General features: G+C 46.1%; 1 long non-coding RNA gene across 1 annotated transcript in view; it reads right to left on the reverse strand.

Annotated features, from left to right (window-relative positions):
* Positions 1–1,650: 1,650 nt before the first annotated feature.
* The window catches only part of LOC117039886, a 64,843-nt gene continuing 49,705 nt past the window's right edge, over positions 1,651–16,788 (reverse strand). The window contains exon 3 of the long non-coding RNA XR_004425805.1: positions 1,651–1,781. This is a non-coding gene — a long non-coding RNA (uncharacterized LOC117039886). The remainder of the gene's footprint in view (positions 1,782–16,788) is intronic.

Below are 16,788 nucleotides of genomic sequence, written 5' to 3' on the forward strand. Positions count from 1 at the left end.
GAAGCCCCATGCAAGCGGATAGTTTATCAAGCAGAGCAGACGCATGAAGGCTGGCCTTTCCTGTGCGGGACTTGATCCTGCAAACAAAGACAAAGGAACACTTAGTCAGGGAGCTTACCTGATTTTCTTACACTAACCGCAGGGTGGAGAACCTTTGGCTCTCCACAAGTTGCTAAACTACAACTTCCGCTATCCCTAGCAAGCCTGGCCAATGCCCAGGAATGATGGGAGTTGTAGTTCAGCAACACCTGAAGGGCCATAGGAGGTTCCCCACTCCTGCATTTCCAAGCCAGCCTCCTTCCAAAGCTGAGACAGGTATTCGGGTCAAGGCACCCATGTCTAACAACCCCTTCTGCCTGTTATGAAGGGGAGGATACATTTAGTTTTGTTTGGTATAAACAGCAAGACAATGTGGGCAGTTGACTTCTACTATGTACAGTCTCTAGACCAGTGTTTCCCAAACTTGGGTCTCCAGCTGTTTTTGGACTACAGCTCCCATCATCCCTAGCTAGTAAGACTAGGGATGATGGGAATTGTAGTCCAAAAAACAGCTGGAGACCCAAGTTTGGGAAGCGCTAGTCTAGATCAACTTTCCCCACCTGGTGTCCTCCAGATGCTGTGGGCTACAACTCCCATTATCCTCTGACCACTGGCCATGCTGGCTTGGCATGGTGGGAGCTGGAGTCCAGCAACATCTGGAGAACCCCACACTGGCTACCTCTGGTCTAAAATAAATTTGTACAAATACATCTCTGAAAAACTTCCCTTTTATACTTAGCTTTCCGAATGGGTTTTACGGTTTATTGTCTAGTCAATGCTGTTTTATTTGTTTAGTGGTTGTTGTTTTTTACAGGCTTGTTTCTTAATAGGGTGTTTATTGTTTGCCCATTGTGAGGGTTTTAGCTGGAATTTGCTTTAATGTAAGAGGAGCCCGTCTACTCCAGCATCCTGTTCTCACAGTGGCCTGTCTGATGCCCGTGGGAAACCTGCAAACAGGAGATGAGCACAAGAGCATTCTCTGCTACCCAATCAACTGGTCTTTCAGAAGCAATCCTGCCTCCAGCTGCAGAGGCAGATCACAGCCATCATGGCTAGCCGCTACTGGTAGCCTTTTCCTCCACAAAGGATAGGCTTGGCTAGAGAGTGGCTTAAACATGCTGTTCAACAAAATAAAATCTGGGCATTTATTTAGAGTCCTCTTTTTGGACGAGTGCTTGGGCAAGCAGCCCAGTACAACCCCCACCCCAATAACCTCAGCTGCCATCAGAATAAGGCCTACAGATGGATGAATGCACTCCCTTTTTATTCTTCCCCACCCCATGCCTTGGGAGAGACCAAAATATGAAAGCCATTCTATCATAAGCATTGTCAGAGGACCACAACACTCTGGATGCTGGCACTGTATTGTCCTTGATCGGGGGGGGGGGGAGGGAGAAGTTGCAGCTCAGTGGCAGAACACCTGCTTGGCATGCAGAAGGTCCCTGCATCTCCAGAAAGGGTTGGGGAAGACTCTCTGCTTGAAATGCTGGAGAGCCACAGGCAGGCAGTGCAGACAATACTGATCTAGACAGTCTGACTTAGTATAAGGCAACTTTGGAAGTTCCTATACCTGCTCTAGAAAGGCATAGGCCCCTTGTGCGAAAGGCGAGGACGAGGGCGCCGGTACTTCCGCCAGCCATTCTGCCGATGCCCCACAGCACTCCGAACTCTCTTGGGGTGCACCAGGTTCAAGACGTGTGCTTCCGCAGGTTCGTTCCCATCAGATGTTTCTGACAGAGGTCCTGAGAAGGGTGGAAGCAGAAAGTTACTGAATGAAAATGCACCCCAAAATCTCCCCGTTTCCACTCTCAAAATGTTGTATGCAAAGACAAGCCTTTGCCAACTCCAGATGTTGTTGGACTGCAGTTTCCAATTGTCCTAGCCAGCATGGCTAGTGGTCAGGGATGATGGGAGTTGTAGTCTAGCAACTTCTGGAGGGCCACAGGTTCACTGCCCTTGCTTTAAAGCAGGATTTCTCAACCTGGTGCACTCAAGATGTTTTGGGGCTACAACCCCCCCCCCCCCCCGCCGTCATCTCTGTCCACTGGCCAGGCTGACTGGGGCAACAACTGGATGACCATATGTACACCACCCCTGCTTCAAATAATATAAAGGATTACATATTTCTCAGGAATATGTGATGGCACAGCATAAACGTGTCTCTTGGATAACTGTAGGAGCATGCACTCACAAACACCTGCCTCCTCAGTGTTGGGCCATACACCTAACATTACTGCAATGAATCAAAAGATATTTGTAACTGTAAAAAAAAAAAAAAACCCTCTCCAAATACCATCCAACGAGATCAATTCAGAGCACAGCCTGGAATCTTTTAATCTACTTTTAAGACTGGAGATGGTGTTCTCCTTTTCCGCCCTGAGTGTTGAAGGCAGTGTGTGTGAGAGATACTGCTGTGTTTGGTGAGTACGCACTCATCTTGCCATCACTTCTGATAAACAGATTTCCATAGTTTGTAAAAAAAAAAAAAAAAAAAAACTCTTGGAAAAATAGCAGCAGCGGCGAGACAAAATAAATGTGCATTTGCACCAAGAACAACACTCATTCAGTCATGCTGCTCCCAGGTCTCAAAACGGCCAATGACAACAAGGACTAGAATCTTGTTTTGCGAAGGAGTAAGAGAAAGAGGTAAGAATATCAGGACACTGAAATGTGAACTATATACCGAATTACATGCACGTACGTGAAACGGATACACCCCAGGTACAAGTCAGTGCCTGGCAGAACAAGGTAAATTACAGGAGAACTTGGCAGGTGTTTCATAGTACTTCATCCCTTGCAACTGTACTTAACCAGGCAGCGGCAAGACTTACATTCTCAAAGTACAAGGTTCCTTGCATATCCTTAATCCATACTTAAAAGATGACAGGCATTTCTCCATCAAACATACCTAATTGCATAGCATGGTATCATCTTTTTAAGGCAGGAATGAGGAACCTGCTGTCCAACACATGTTGTTGGACTTCAGCTCCTACCAACCCTAATGGTTGGCCATGATGGCTGATGGCAGCTGGAGTCCAATAGTTTCAGACACAGATTCACCATCCCTGGTCTAACAGTAAATTGGCCAACAAATGCTTTGTCGGTTGAAAACAGCAAGTTCAACTGAAAACAAAAAGTCTCATGGAACCTTAATAAATATCATTATAGCATAAGCTCCATATAGCATATGCTATTCTGTAATGGCTGCTGATTTGTTATCAGGTTAAATTCAAAGTATTACTATTGGCACATAATGCCCACAACAGCTTGGGATCAATTTACTTGGAAGGATCGCCTCAACCCATCTGTGCCTAGTTGATCACTTAGATCTGCAGAGCCGGCTCTTTTACAAGCATCAGTTAATCTCCATTCTGTACTTGCAAAAAAATCAATCTCTTAAGTGTGGCAGCACCAACACTTTGGAACTCCCCGTCCATTGATATTTAATAACAACAACACCATTTATATGCCAGCCATCTGACTGGGTTGCCCCAGCCACTTTGGGCAGCTCCCAACAAAATATAAAAGACACAGTAAAACATCAACCATTAAATGCTTCACTGAATAGGATTGCCTTCAGAAGTCTTCTAAAAGTGAGACAGTTGTTTATCTGTTTGACATCTGGTGGGAGGGCAGTCTTCACTGAATTGTTTTCAGTGCCTGCTAAAATCTTTTACTATTCCAGGCATGTAATTATGACAGGTGATTTTTGTAGGTACAAACGTTTTAAAATTACTGCTTCTATTTTATATTTCAATGCAACTTGTTTTTAATGTTTGCTCTTATTGGTATTTTAAATGAGTATTTCAGATCGTCTTGTAAACTGCTTAGAGCTCTTTTGCTCTAGCAAGCGATATGCATGCACACTGAGTTAACTTAAATAAATAAATAAGCTTTCGTGGACTAGAGGCCACTTCATCAGGTGCACCGAATGAAGGCATAAGTGAAACAGCCGTTACAACCAAGCACATCAGAGACTTCAGAGCTTTAAGAATTAGAAATTTGCCTTCTTTTAACGTTGGAGATTCCTGCAAAACTGAGTGAGTACCATTCTGATTTCACACTAATACCATGAAATCACACACTGTGTGCAGTCCTGATCTAGAGATGTGTTTGAACGGGTGAGCTTAGAACTCAACCAACAACCAGATTTAAATGTTTTCGCTAAACCCAGAACACTGAATTTATAAGCAATGTATTGTCAGGTGGCCATAAAGCAGCATGCATGCCCCACAGGACCACACATCCTCTGTCTGCTATGGGGGAAAGTGCATGTTGAAATGAGGGTTTCAAATCTCCTTTGGAAGCGCATGTTCCTAGGGTCCACAATGACCACTCCTTACTCTGACGTGTGGGCGGACTTGCAGGATCCAGAAAGGGGGGGACACTGCACCTCTGGGAACAAAGGATTGTGCTCCTCCATGCTCCATCCTCTTAAGGAGGAAGCATCAATAAAAGGGGGGGGGGAGGATATTTCTGGAATCTCCCTGGGGACTCCTGACCTCATCAGGTCACACAAGTTCCTTATTCCTACTATATACATCCATACCCCTACTTCCTCTTCCTTCTGTTTCATCCGTGTCAACTTTCCGCCAGCTTTCCATCCCAGGTCTTGCTGCTCAAAGTGGCTTGCGTGGAGTCAGGGTCAAATGCAGTAAACCAGAGTTTACTGGTTCAACACAAGGGCCACATTCCCTCCCAGGCAACCTTCTGGCGGCCACAGTGGGCAGAGCAATGAATGTGTTGCTTTTGACACATTCCTCTCAGTGCTCCGTCCGGGGCAAACCAGAAGCACTGATCTGCTTGATATTTTGGAAAGCTACCACCAGTCCTGGGCTAGATGGGATCAGTGGTATGATTTGGACTTGGTACAAAACAGCTCCTTACACAGGGCTGAAAAGTCCAAACTGTGCCAACCCCTAAAGCAACACAAGCATGAACTGGCACATTCATCTGTCTTAAGCTTGATCTGCCAGGGCTGTGTTCATAATCATACATATGGAATATTTTATTTCTTGAGGTGTGGGAAGTTAAGAAGTCAAAACCATTGATCTGGAAGTCATGACTCTATATCTTCTAAGAGCCTGAGAGTAAGGTGTAGTTACTCGAGTGAGGCAGGAAACACACTGCGCATGCTCAGGAGCATTCTTCACCAGACACATATCACACACACACACACACGGCCTAATTCTGCAGCTTGGCTGAAATCAAGCCTTGCCAGTACAGATCACATTTTCTCATTCATAAAATGTACAAATGGGATTTTCAGAATAAAAAATTTGCTTGTGCCACACTGAACTTTTCATTAATAGGAATACATTTGAAAAACAATGACAACTAGCAGTGTTTGGTTTATAACACAGAGCACAACTACTTTATATATGATCGTGGGATATCCAGAAAGTATGAAACAATGCAACTACATAAAAACATGAATCTATTCCCAAAATATAATTATAAATGAGCCTCTTACATATCATGTACATTAAGTATGTATACAAACTCAGTGAGAGGTGTGAGATTGCTTTTAGGCCTAATTTGAGACAAAATAACTCTCATCTCCTCATTGATGCAAATTAGCCATACTCTTTTCTGATCTTTCATATTTGTCAGAATTGAAAATCCCGTTTCACAGCAATTAAGTTCTCAGCATCACTTGATGCTCTTGCTCTCATTTCGGGGGGGGGGGATTCATTTTGCATATAAAATTTTGTTTTGATTCTATACCGTACTACACTGAAATGTAGGGTTGCCAGGTCTGCTTCCAAAAAATAGCGGACAAGCCGGGAGGGTGTTAAATTAAATTAAATTATATATTTTCTTAGAAACATTTTAACACGTATTAAAATACCATTTCATCATAAAGCTTTTGAATAAAAAAGTCCACTATTTTGTGAAAAAAAATAGTGAACATAATGTGAAAAAGTGGACTGTCCACTCAAATACTGGACACCTGGCAACCCTACTGAAATGTTTAAATGTTCCCTTGATTGTCCTTCAATATTCCAGGCACACTTGACACCCTCTCCTGCCACATCAGTGTTCAAAACAGTAACTATTAATTACCAGTACTCATTCGTTCAAAATCCAGTTACAGGTAGGTAGCCGTGTTGGTCTGCCATAGTCAAAACAAAATAAAAAAAATAAAAAAATTCCTTCCAGTAGCACCTTAGAGACCAACTAAGTTTGTTCTTGGTATCAGCTTTCGTGTGAATGTACACACTTCTTCAGATATGAAGGAATTTTTTTATTTTTTATTTTGTTCAAAATCCAGCTATTAAACTATTTCGTTTAATTAATTCAACAAAGCTGATGAACTTGATTAACTTGATGTCAATGTCTGATAGTTACACCTCCAATTTTTTCCTCCCATTGCCTCTTAGCAGCCCCCTAGGTAATCCCCTTCCCCCCAGGAGCAGTAGTGCCCAGTTTGAGAAGCACTGCACTACATTTTCCTTAGAGTAGACCCATTCAAATTAACAGGCTTAAATTAATCATGTTCACTAATTTCAATGGGTCTACTCCAAGTAGGATTAGCACTGAATTCAACACCCAACACATTCCAAGATTATGGTTTGGCTTCCTTGTGCTATTTAAGGTAAATTGCCCAGTAGTCATGGCAATGGGCCCAGGCCTCAAAGCCCATTTCCTCAATTATCTCAAACAGGAGCCATTCAGTAGTAAAACTATTTCCTTCAGCCCCACAACCTGTTACTTCTTACTGCCAGCTCATAATGTGCTATCTGCTATGGCCACATTCACACCATTTTTAAAAAACAAACAAGCAAACATGATACCACTTTAAGCTGTAATGGCTTTCCCTAAATAATAATGGGAGCTGTAGTATGTTAAGGTGCCAGAAACTGTCAGAAGCTGCCTCCCGCAGCTACAATTTCCAGAGCTGTCTGGGAAGAGGGACTGGCTGTTAAATCACTCACAGAATTGCAGCTCTTCCTCTGTGAAAGAGCTCAGGCACATCTGGCCCAGGCAGCATAGCCAATAGCCAGAGATGAGGGGAACTGGGAGTCCAGCAACATCTGGAGGGTGTGAAGTCACAAAAACCCCATCTGCACTATAGATTTAAAGCACTATTATATCACTTTAAAAACAATCATGACTGGAGGGGGGGGGAGAAGAATCCTGGGAACTGTAGTTTGTTAAAGATGCAGAATGTTTTCCCCATCCCACAGAATTTGAAGTCCCAGAGTTCCCTGAGACAAGGGATTAATTGTTGAACCAGGAGAAGGGCTATAGTTCAGTGACAGAGAATCTGCTTTGTTTGCTGAAAGTCTCAGGTTCAATCCCCAGCATCTCTGAGTAGGGCTGGGACTCTCCTGAAACCCTGGTAAAAGGCAGCTTCCTATGTTCCTAAGCACTCTGAGCACCCTTAACAATCTACATTTCTAGTAGTAGTAGTTATAGTAATAATAATAATTTATTATTTGTACCCCGCCCATCTGGCTGGGTCTCCCCAGCCACTCTGGGCGGCTTCCACCAAACATTAAAATACATTTAAAATATCACAGTTTCAAAACTTCCCTAAACAGGGCTGCCTTCAGGAATTTTCTGAATGTCAGGTAGTTGTTTATTCCCTTGACTTCTAATGGGAGGGCGTTCCACAGGGCGGGCGCCACTACCGAGAAGGCCCTCTGCCTAGTTCCCTGTAGTTTTGCTTCTCGCAGTGAGGGAACCGCCAGAAGGCCCTCGGCGCTGGATCTCAGTGTCCGGGCTGAATGATGGGGCTGGAGACGCTCCTTCAGGTATACAGGACCGAGGCCGTTTAGGGCTTTAAAGGTCAGCACCAACACTTTGAATTGTGCTCGGAAACGTAGTAGTAGTAGTTATAGTAATAATAATATTTATATCCAGCCACTCTGGGTGGCTTCCAGCATGTATGGAAAACATAATAAAACATAAAACATCAAAAACTTCCTGATACAGGGCTGCCTTCAGATGCCTTCTGCAAGTTGTTTAGTTCTTTCTTTAACTGCTTGACATCTGACTGGAGGGTATTCCCCTAAGAGGGTGCCACTGCTGAGAAGACCCTTAGTAATTATTGGAGGAAAGCCACCACTGTTTTCAAAGTGCTGCAAGAGTGCTTCAGATGTATAGCACAGAGGCAGGGTTGTAATTTAATCCAACAACATCCAACACTGGCTGATGGAGACTGAGGATGCAAAACGAACAGATTGTCTGGAAGCGACCTTGGCTTTCTTCCTATAACTCCAGCACCCATGCTGCTAGGAGGTTTAGGTGCAGTAGCCAATTTGGGACCTCAGTCCTGTCTGGTTTTTAGCCAAGATGCCCTTTGCTGGCTGTGCCACAGTGGAGATGGCACTTTTCTTGGGGATGTTGTCTTGACTTCCCTTTCCAGACTGTGTGGCCTTCACAGGATGGTGTTTGTTACTGCCATGAAAAGAGCTTTGTCTGAGCTGTTATTTTTGGGTGGGGGGGGGGAAGGGAGGAAGAGCATAGGATTCCTGTCAACAAAGGCCCATCGGCCAGACCTGCATGGCGGCAAGCATCTGCCTGACACGCACCAGAACTAGACACGTTGCTACTGGAAGCAGCATCAGAGGCTCTTTTCTTTAAATTAGGACCCATGGCAATGGTCCAAGTTGAGTTCAGTGATGGGGAAAAAATGTCAACGCCGCTGCCTAGATGATATTGTCTTGCCTGTGCCTTGGACAGATATACCATTTTATTTATTTATTTAATGGTAAATTACATAATATTTGGCTGTATGAAAGGACATTTAATTTCCTTTTAAAAATTATTATTTTTATAATAATACATTTTATAATAAACAAATACCTTCCATTATCTCCTCAAAATCATTTCTCCTACATATTCCCTGTCCTACCTTAATAGCACTTGTTAATTTATCATTAATAGCTATATATCCCACACCTCTTTTTACCATTCTTTCATTTTATATTAACCTTGCCCCATGGCATTTCATTCTCATGCAGAAATGCCTCCGAGAGACAAGCTAGCACGAGAGATGGTCTAAACTTGCTGAGCAACATGCCCAGAGCTGGCCCAAGGGATGCAAGCACTTTATTGTGGACATGGTGATGCATGCATGGAAGTTTATAGTGTAGCATCCACACAACATAGTCCGCACTGAGGTGACATCCTATACTCCTTTACCATTTCATATGGATTTAACATTTCCACAGAAAATCCAGTAAGAAGAAAAACAATGCAGAAACTGTCCCGATTAAAGGGGGTGGAGAGAAATATGGGATGGCATTTTGCAGAGGGTGGCTTCATGCAGATGCCGTGATAAAGCTGTATGTGTGAACAGCACCAATTCCACAATAAACTACTGTGTGAAAGCCACACCAGTTAACATTCAGCATCTTATAGACAGTGGCATACCATCACTCCCCTACACCAGTGACAAAGAGAAAGACCTGCCTCCTTTGATGATATTAACCAATCCTCCTTTCTATTGGCTGCATTGCAACACCCTGTGTTACGTGAAGACACGTGTCCTCTTTCAGGGTTACTAACAGAAGCTTCAATAAGAACCTTCCAGAGGATAATAAAAGCAGGGGGTTGGGGGGGTGAGGTGTGTGTGGGTTTGTAGAAACCGTAGCAGTTGCTATTTAAAGCAAAATAAGGATACAGCAAAATCAAATACAGTTGAAGTAAAATTAAATTAAAAATCCTGTGACTCCTTTAGCACTGCATATCATTTTACCCTAAATCTCACAGTTTTGTTACAAATTTTCAGAACTATAGTGATTGCAAGAAGACTGTGAGATGACCAAAGCTGTAAGCAATTTGCCAGCGCCCTGTTTCACATTTCTTGCACTGCTGGGTGGATAGAATTCTCTGTCCTGTTTCTATTTCCTCTCTTTTCAGTGGGGACCTGACTCCTTACCACTCTGTAAAGCACCGTGCATAATGATGGCAATCATCATCATCATCTTCAGACTAGGATAGAAGTCTACATTTCAAACAACTGGCGAGAGATCCTGATTTTATGGCAGTTGCTACTTGCTAAGAATTGGCACCTCTGTGTAAAGACAGGAAAACAGGTATCCAATATCATATGCACAATGCAACATCCAGGTGCTCCAGTTTAATTAACCCATGCTCTGGTTCTATTTTCACCTGCATTAGTAATCTTCACTCTGTATACCTGTCTTCAAACGCCATCTTTTCAGCTCTTTAACTTTATTGACAATGTGTCAATAAAGTGGTTGAAGTGAATTAGTCTAACATAGATTTACCCTTCTATTCTGCACATACCTTTAACATGTCCTGCTATAATTCAAATGACAGGGCCCTGCTGAGCAGTGCTGGGAAAACACACACACATGCACAATTGTTCTGCTATGGATTAGGCAAGTGTATGCTACCCTACAACACACCACAATAAGCATCTTCTGCCTAGATTCCAAGTCCCAGCCCCCCTGTGGAGACACTCCTCCCCAAGAACTTTATTTCCCTCCCACAAGTGTCTGCACTCCATGGGACTGCAAAAGCTGTCCCCCAAAGTACTTGCCCATTTGTGGATTTAATTGAGGGTAATGGAACTTTTCGCCATCAGCATGCAGTAAGTAATGCAGGAAATGTCTTTTACATACACCTGTCCTCGGAGGAAGCACCAGCTTCACCTTCTAAGAAAGGGCCATAGCTCTGTGATAGTGCACATGCTCTGTGTGCAGAAGGTTTCAAGTTCCATCACTGGCAATCTCCAGACATGACTGAGAAATTTCTCTGAAAACACTGAGAGCCACAGCCAGTTAGTGTAGACCAGGGATGTCCAACCAGTTGATCGTGATCTACCGGTAGATCCCCGGCTGATTCTGGTAGATCGTGGGATCCTTATCATGCACTAAATGTTACGGGGGGGGGGGGAGTGAAAAAACTTTGTGCAATCCTCCCTCCTAAAAAAAGCTTGTCAATTCTGGGCAATCCACCCACCCTACGCACACTCCTCCTCCCTCCAATGACAATGGGTAGATCCACTGGCAGTTTTTTTATATATACTATACTGGGAGTAGATCACAGTCAGGGGATTTTTATACTGGGAGTAGATCAGAGCCTCTTGGGAGTTGGACATACCTGGTGTAGACAATACTGAGCTAGACAGACATAAAGCATCTTTCTGTGTTCCCAATAGGGTAAAAACATTCCCCTCTATCTAATAAGGTAAGGTGAGGAACCTGTGCCCCTCCAGGTGTTGCTGGACTTCAACTCCCATCAGGCCCCAGTCAGCATAGTTAGTGTTGAGAGAGGATTGGAGCTGCAGTCTAACAACATCTGTAAGGGTCACAGGTACACAACCCCTGCAACAACCCCTGTTTATTTGCAAATGCTTTAACAGGAGCCCTTAAATTTCCCTGTGCGCTTGACGGTCAGGTCATGGAAGACCTTTGCTTTCTCCTGCTCTCATCAGGACTCACATTCAAATGCTACAACAGTGCGACTTTTATGAAAGGTATGGCATAGGCACACAAAACACACCTCAAGGGGAAGCACTTGAAAGTGTGATGTTTACACAAGCGAGGCAACTTATCTGAACAGCTGAACTGTTAAGATTTTGGGGAGGCATGCTGCAGGGAATGCCCAGAGCAGGTCTGTCCTCCCCACCACTAATTAAGATATCTATTTTTCTTTTTCAAGCAGCACAATAACAAGTTCACCTTCCACTCTCATTTATCCTCAGTTTATTCTCCATCCCACACACTCCCCTCCCAACATGCTTTGCTCCTTTCCTGCAGCCCATCCTGGGCAGCTGTTCACGAACAGCTGTTGCTTGGGCACTTCCCATTCAAATGTTGCTACTCAGAGTCACTTCTTCACACACCGCAGAAATGCATTCCTTGCAGACTGTAAAGTGAAAGAAAGGCATAAGTCGCTAATTCTAAGCATTTGTACTTGGAAGTCAATCCTGCAGTTTTCGATGGAGCAGGATCTCAGTGAACAGGTCAGAACCAAGCTCAAATATAAACTCTGTCATTCAGTCCCTAGGTGTCCTTGTGAAAGCCACCATCTCCATGTCTTATATCTGCAGTATAAGGATAATAATACCAACCCCCTTGCATGGTTAACATTTTAATGATTACTGATACTGAAGCATCTTCAACAGCCCAATTACAGGGGTTGTTATTTTTCACTAATGACCAGCTATGGTACATACCAGGTTTTTCAACTATGACACATGACCTGGTTTAGATGATCCTATCTCACCTTAACAAGTTAACATATATGCAAGTCTTGTGGCTTGCTGGAAGTGTCCAAATAATCATCGTTTCCCAGTTCCTCAGGACTAGGAAATAACCCGGGGTGCTTCCAGACTGACGCTATTTTGGAGTGGGATTGAATCACATGCTGGCAAATTCAGGTTGCGCATTTAAGGTTGCATTTGGTGCTCTTGTGCAATGAAACCACTTCCTACAAAAAAAGCAAAATAAAAAATTCTTTCCAGTAGCACCTTAGAGACCAACTAAGTTTGTTCTTGGTATGAGCTTTCGTGTGCATGCACACTTCTTCAAAAAAGCAGTTTGTCTTTACAATAAAGAAAGTAAGGGGAAGTGCTTTGGAAAGTGTTGGGATAATAATTGCTCGATGCAACACCATCTAACTTCCCTGCAGACAAAACAGAATGAATGTGCAAGATACATTCGGTGTCATCTAACCACCCCGGAAACTATGTGCAAACAAATCAGGATGAATGTTCAATAAGCAGGTTTCCTGAAAGGACCACCTGTTTGGAACAAGCTAGAATCACAAAACATGCTTTGAAGTTTGTTTACAATCCTGGCTTGTTTCCCAACCTGGTAACCATAGTTTCCAAGTTCAGACAGAATAGGAAACTATAATTCTTGGTAGACTTATGCTGTAACTGACTTGTGCTGAGAAGGAAAGGGTGATGTACCCATCACAAAGCTTGTTCCCGGGTACCACTGTACAAACTGGATCAATGTAAAAAAAAAAATCATGTTCACCATCACATTACATGCTAAGCATGTATTTATGAGGCACATTTGAAATCTGACACACATACATATTCAGAGGGCTAAGATGCCAAATGCTTGAATGTCAGGCTCAGTGGAGAGGAGGATGCAAAGCAACCTTGTACAGTATTCTCTAAGATGGTCAAATGCTTGTGAGATCACCCTATTTCAGCTCCCTTCCCTACCCCACCCCTCTGGCTGTCTTCCAAACCTCCATCCTCTGGCTCTGCATCCCTTTGGGGCACTACCTCAGTCCCTGGTGCCTTACAAAATGCCCATGACCTACCTTGCCACCGTGGGGCACAAACTGGAGGAAAAGACAACAACAGAAAGATCACGAGTGGAAATGTCAACGGGGAGGGTAGAGAAGAGACAAGCACAGTGGCTCAAACCTAGTTAGAAGCCACACCTTTTGCTTCCCATCAGTTTCCAGATACTGTATGGGGAAGCTGGCTACAGATTTATAGTAGAGGGGAGCGCACAGTGCTCTCTGCCCATGCTCAGAGGCACTCCTTCTCCACAGGGTCCAAGGTGGAATGCCAGCACTGGAAATGGGTCCCAGGACTAAACCCTGCCTCAAATTAACCTTGGCAGTAGCCATTAACCACAAAAGAATCCCAAGTACACACAGAGGGACATTCTCAGCACCTGGCAAGCGGCACCAGCTTGAACAGCCGGAAAGAGTAGGCTAGTGCCAGCCTCCTTCCTCCCATTCCAACCTGGCCATGAAGTGGTACTGTACTAGAATGCACCACCCTGGGCAAGCTGGTCCTGGCTGTGCCAAGGGGGGACGTGCTGAGATCTCACATTGGCTACAGTCCTTTGGCATCTTCTGACAAGGAGTGGAGGGTCAGGTAGTGCTCCAGTCAGCTGTTGCTCTTTAAGCCCCCTAAGGGCAGCACAAAGCTGCCCTCTTTACTCCCTGCTGCTACAGGTACCATGGTGCACCATCAAGGTCTCCTCACCTTGAAAGCCTCTGCAGCCCCTTTCCCCTCAAATTGGAAAGCACTCCCCAGGCTAAGAGTTGTTCTATTTTCCCTGCCTCTTTGCCCCATTGCCCACATGTGGCTCTTCATTAAAAGAGCAGCCAGGAATTCAACAGATGAAGCCTTCCCCAGCAGGGGGTGCAAAACGTTCCCCTTTGGGACATCTGCTAGTGGAGCCACTGCAAAACAGGCAGACATTCAGCAGATAAAAGTATTCCCCAGAAGAGGTTGCATAGCCTTCAGCAGCTGAACCTACGCCAATTCAAGTGGCAGCCAATAGGCAGGCATTGAACAGATAGAAGTCTGCTGGCAGAAGGTGAGCCGCCTTCATCTGTTGAACATCTGCCAGCAGAGCGGAGGCTAACAGGCAAGATCCTTGCAACCTGCACGGGACTCGTGTTGGAACCCTCCCCGCCCCCAAGGCAAGCGGGTTCTGGACAGCTGCAGGGTGGCAGGGAGAGGGTGAAAACCCCACTTCCACCAAACCCACGCTGGTTTGTGATGTGCTCGCGTGCAGAGAAGCATGCCTGCCGCGCGCAGGGAGCCGGGGGGAGCGCAGGCTTTCCCGATCTTGCTGCAACAGACGCTGCCTGCCAGGGGCGCAGCAGAGAGCAGAGGAGGACCGGCGCTGCTGCCCGCCCGCCATCTCGCTGTCCGTGCCAGGCCGTCTCTTTCTGACTCTCGTAACCGGAGAAGGGGGCGAGAGGGCGGCGCGCCGCCTGGCACGTCCCCTCCTGGCCGAGCGGGCGCCCCGACGGCGAGCAGAGGGCGAGAGGTCGGGCAGCAGCTTGGTCAGGAGCGCTTCCTTCGCGAGGGAGAAGAGGCGACCCGGTCGACGCTGATCCCTCCTTCCCACCCCGCCGCTTAGCGTGCGTGCCCGGCAACAAGTGCGGCGCTCTGAGCCCCGATCCCGCCAACCCTCGTGGGTCAAGCGAAGCGAAGCAGTCACCCACCTCCGGAGCCGGGGCTGAGAGCCAGCCAGAGAAGGAGCAGCGCCAGCAGCCAACGCCGCACGCCCATCGCGACGCCGAGGGCCGAGCCACGCCAGCCGGCTGCAACAGTCACGCAGCGAGAAGCAGCAGCAGCAGCGATCGCACCCGCTCCCGCCGCGGCCCGCCTGCATTTGTAGGCGGGCGTCGGGGGAGACCCAGACCGTCCGCCTTGGCTCGCAGCCCGCCCGGTCATGTGGCTGCCTCCACACGCCCCCCCCCGCGCCTCCTGCCGCCACCTCCGCGCTCTCCTCGTGCAGCCGCCCTCCCCCTCACCCCACCCCACGCCCCACACAGCAGCTTTGCCTCCTGCGGTGGGCGAAGGACGCCCCCGCTAGGAAGAGCGGCTTCCACCTCCTCCGCCCATCTGCGGGATTTACCCCACCCCTGACAGAGCCGTTAAGGACACCCCCAAGAGATGATCACATCCCCTCCTCCATAAACACAACTGGTACTGCAGTTCCCAGCCTCTCCCCTCCCCCCAACCTGGTTCTCAAACCGGAAACCCCTTCCTCCCCTCCTCTTCAAACACTCCAAGGCACCCCTTCCAAGGCCTACCCCCAGGACTGTGTCTGTGGGTAAAGGTAAAGGGTAAAGGGACCCCTGACCATTAGGTCCAGTCGTGTCCAACTCTGGGGTTGTGGCGCTCATCTCGCTCTATAGGCCGAGAGAGCTGGCGTACAGCTTCCGGGTCATGTGGCTGGCATGACAAAGCCGCTTCTGGCGAGCCGTTTACCTTCCTGCTGGAGCAGTACCTATTTATCTACTTGCACTTTGACGTGCTTCCGAACTGCTAGGTTGGCAGGAGCAGGGACCGAGCAACGGGAGCTCACCCAGCCACGGGGATTCGAACTGCCAACCTTCTGATCGGCAAGCCCTAGGCTCAGTGGTTTAACCCAAAACGCCAAGTCCCCCTTAAACTTAAAGTGCATCCACTTGGCCCTCAAAGGGTTGTCCTGATAGGAATTTGGCCCTCGGACCATAAAAATTTGCCCGTCGTTGGTCTTTCCCAGGCATGGGGAGCCTCTTGCCCTCCAAATGTTACTGAAGCACCATTCCACTCATCCTTGGCCATTGACCATGTTTGCCACAGGCTGATGGGAACTGCAGTTCATCAATATTAGGGCAAAGAGGCCCCTACTCCATCCCCCAGGCATTTTGCTACCCAAGGCAAAGGACAAGATGGCTTTACCCTGCTCAGTCCTCATTCAAAAGCTGAGAGTGTCATTTCTGTACTGTTGATGACACAGGACAGCATCCCATAGCCTCACCAGAACTCTATAGCCTAGTTTGGCTGATGCAAGGACACACAGCCCTGCTCTTCACCTGGACAGCACTGCTAGTCCTCCAGCAGCTGTTGCCTGAAGCAGCTGCCTCATTCTGTCTAATGTTAGGGCTGGACCTGCTTCCTACCCCTGAGAACTGTCACCTTTGATTTACTCACCTTTGATTTAATTTTCCTCCTCCATCAACTATATTTTATCCATACGGAAAAACCACTCACTGCACAATCTAAACGGGCCATAATATATATGCCAGTATACTCGCCATAATATATCAAATTTAACGCATACCGATTTCTTTCTTGTAAATGACTTGGATTGAACCAAGTGCTCCATATATACATTAGAAATATTAAAAGCAACTGGACTCCCCATAATAACTCCATTTACCGGTACTTGGTTTTTATATTATATATATATATATATATATATATATATATATATATATATATATATATATATATCCCAGGCCGTTGGCTAATTAAGCAATCTGTGGTGTTTACAGGTTTTGGGG

Source organism: Lacerta agilis, chromosome Z (genome assembly GCF_009819535.1).
Source record: "Lacerta agilis isolate rLacAgi1 chromosome Z, rLacAgi1.pri, whole genome shotgun sequence".
Classification (NCBI taxonomy): domain Eukaryota; kingdom Metazoa; phylum Chordata; class Lepidosauria; order Squamata; family Lacertidae; genus Lacerta; species Lacerta agilis.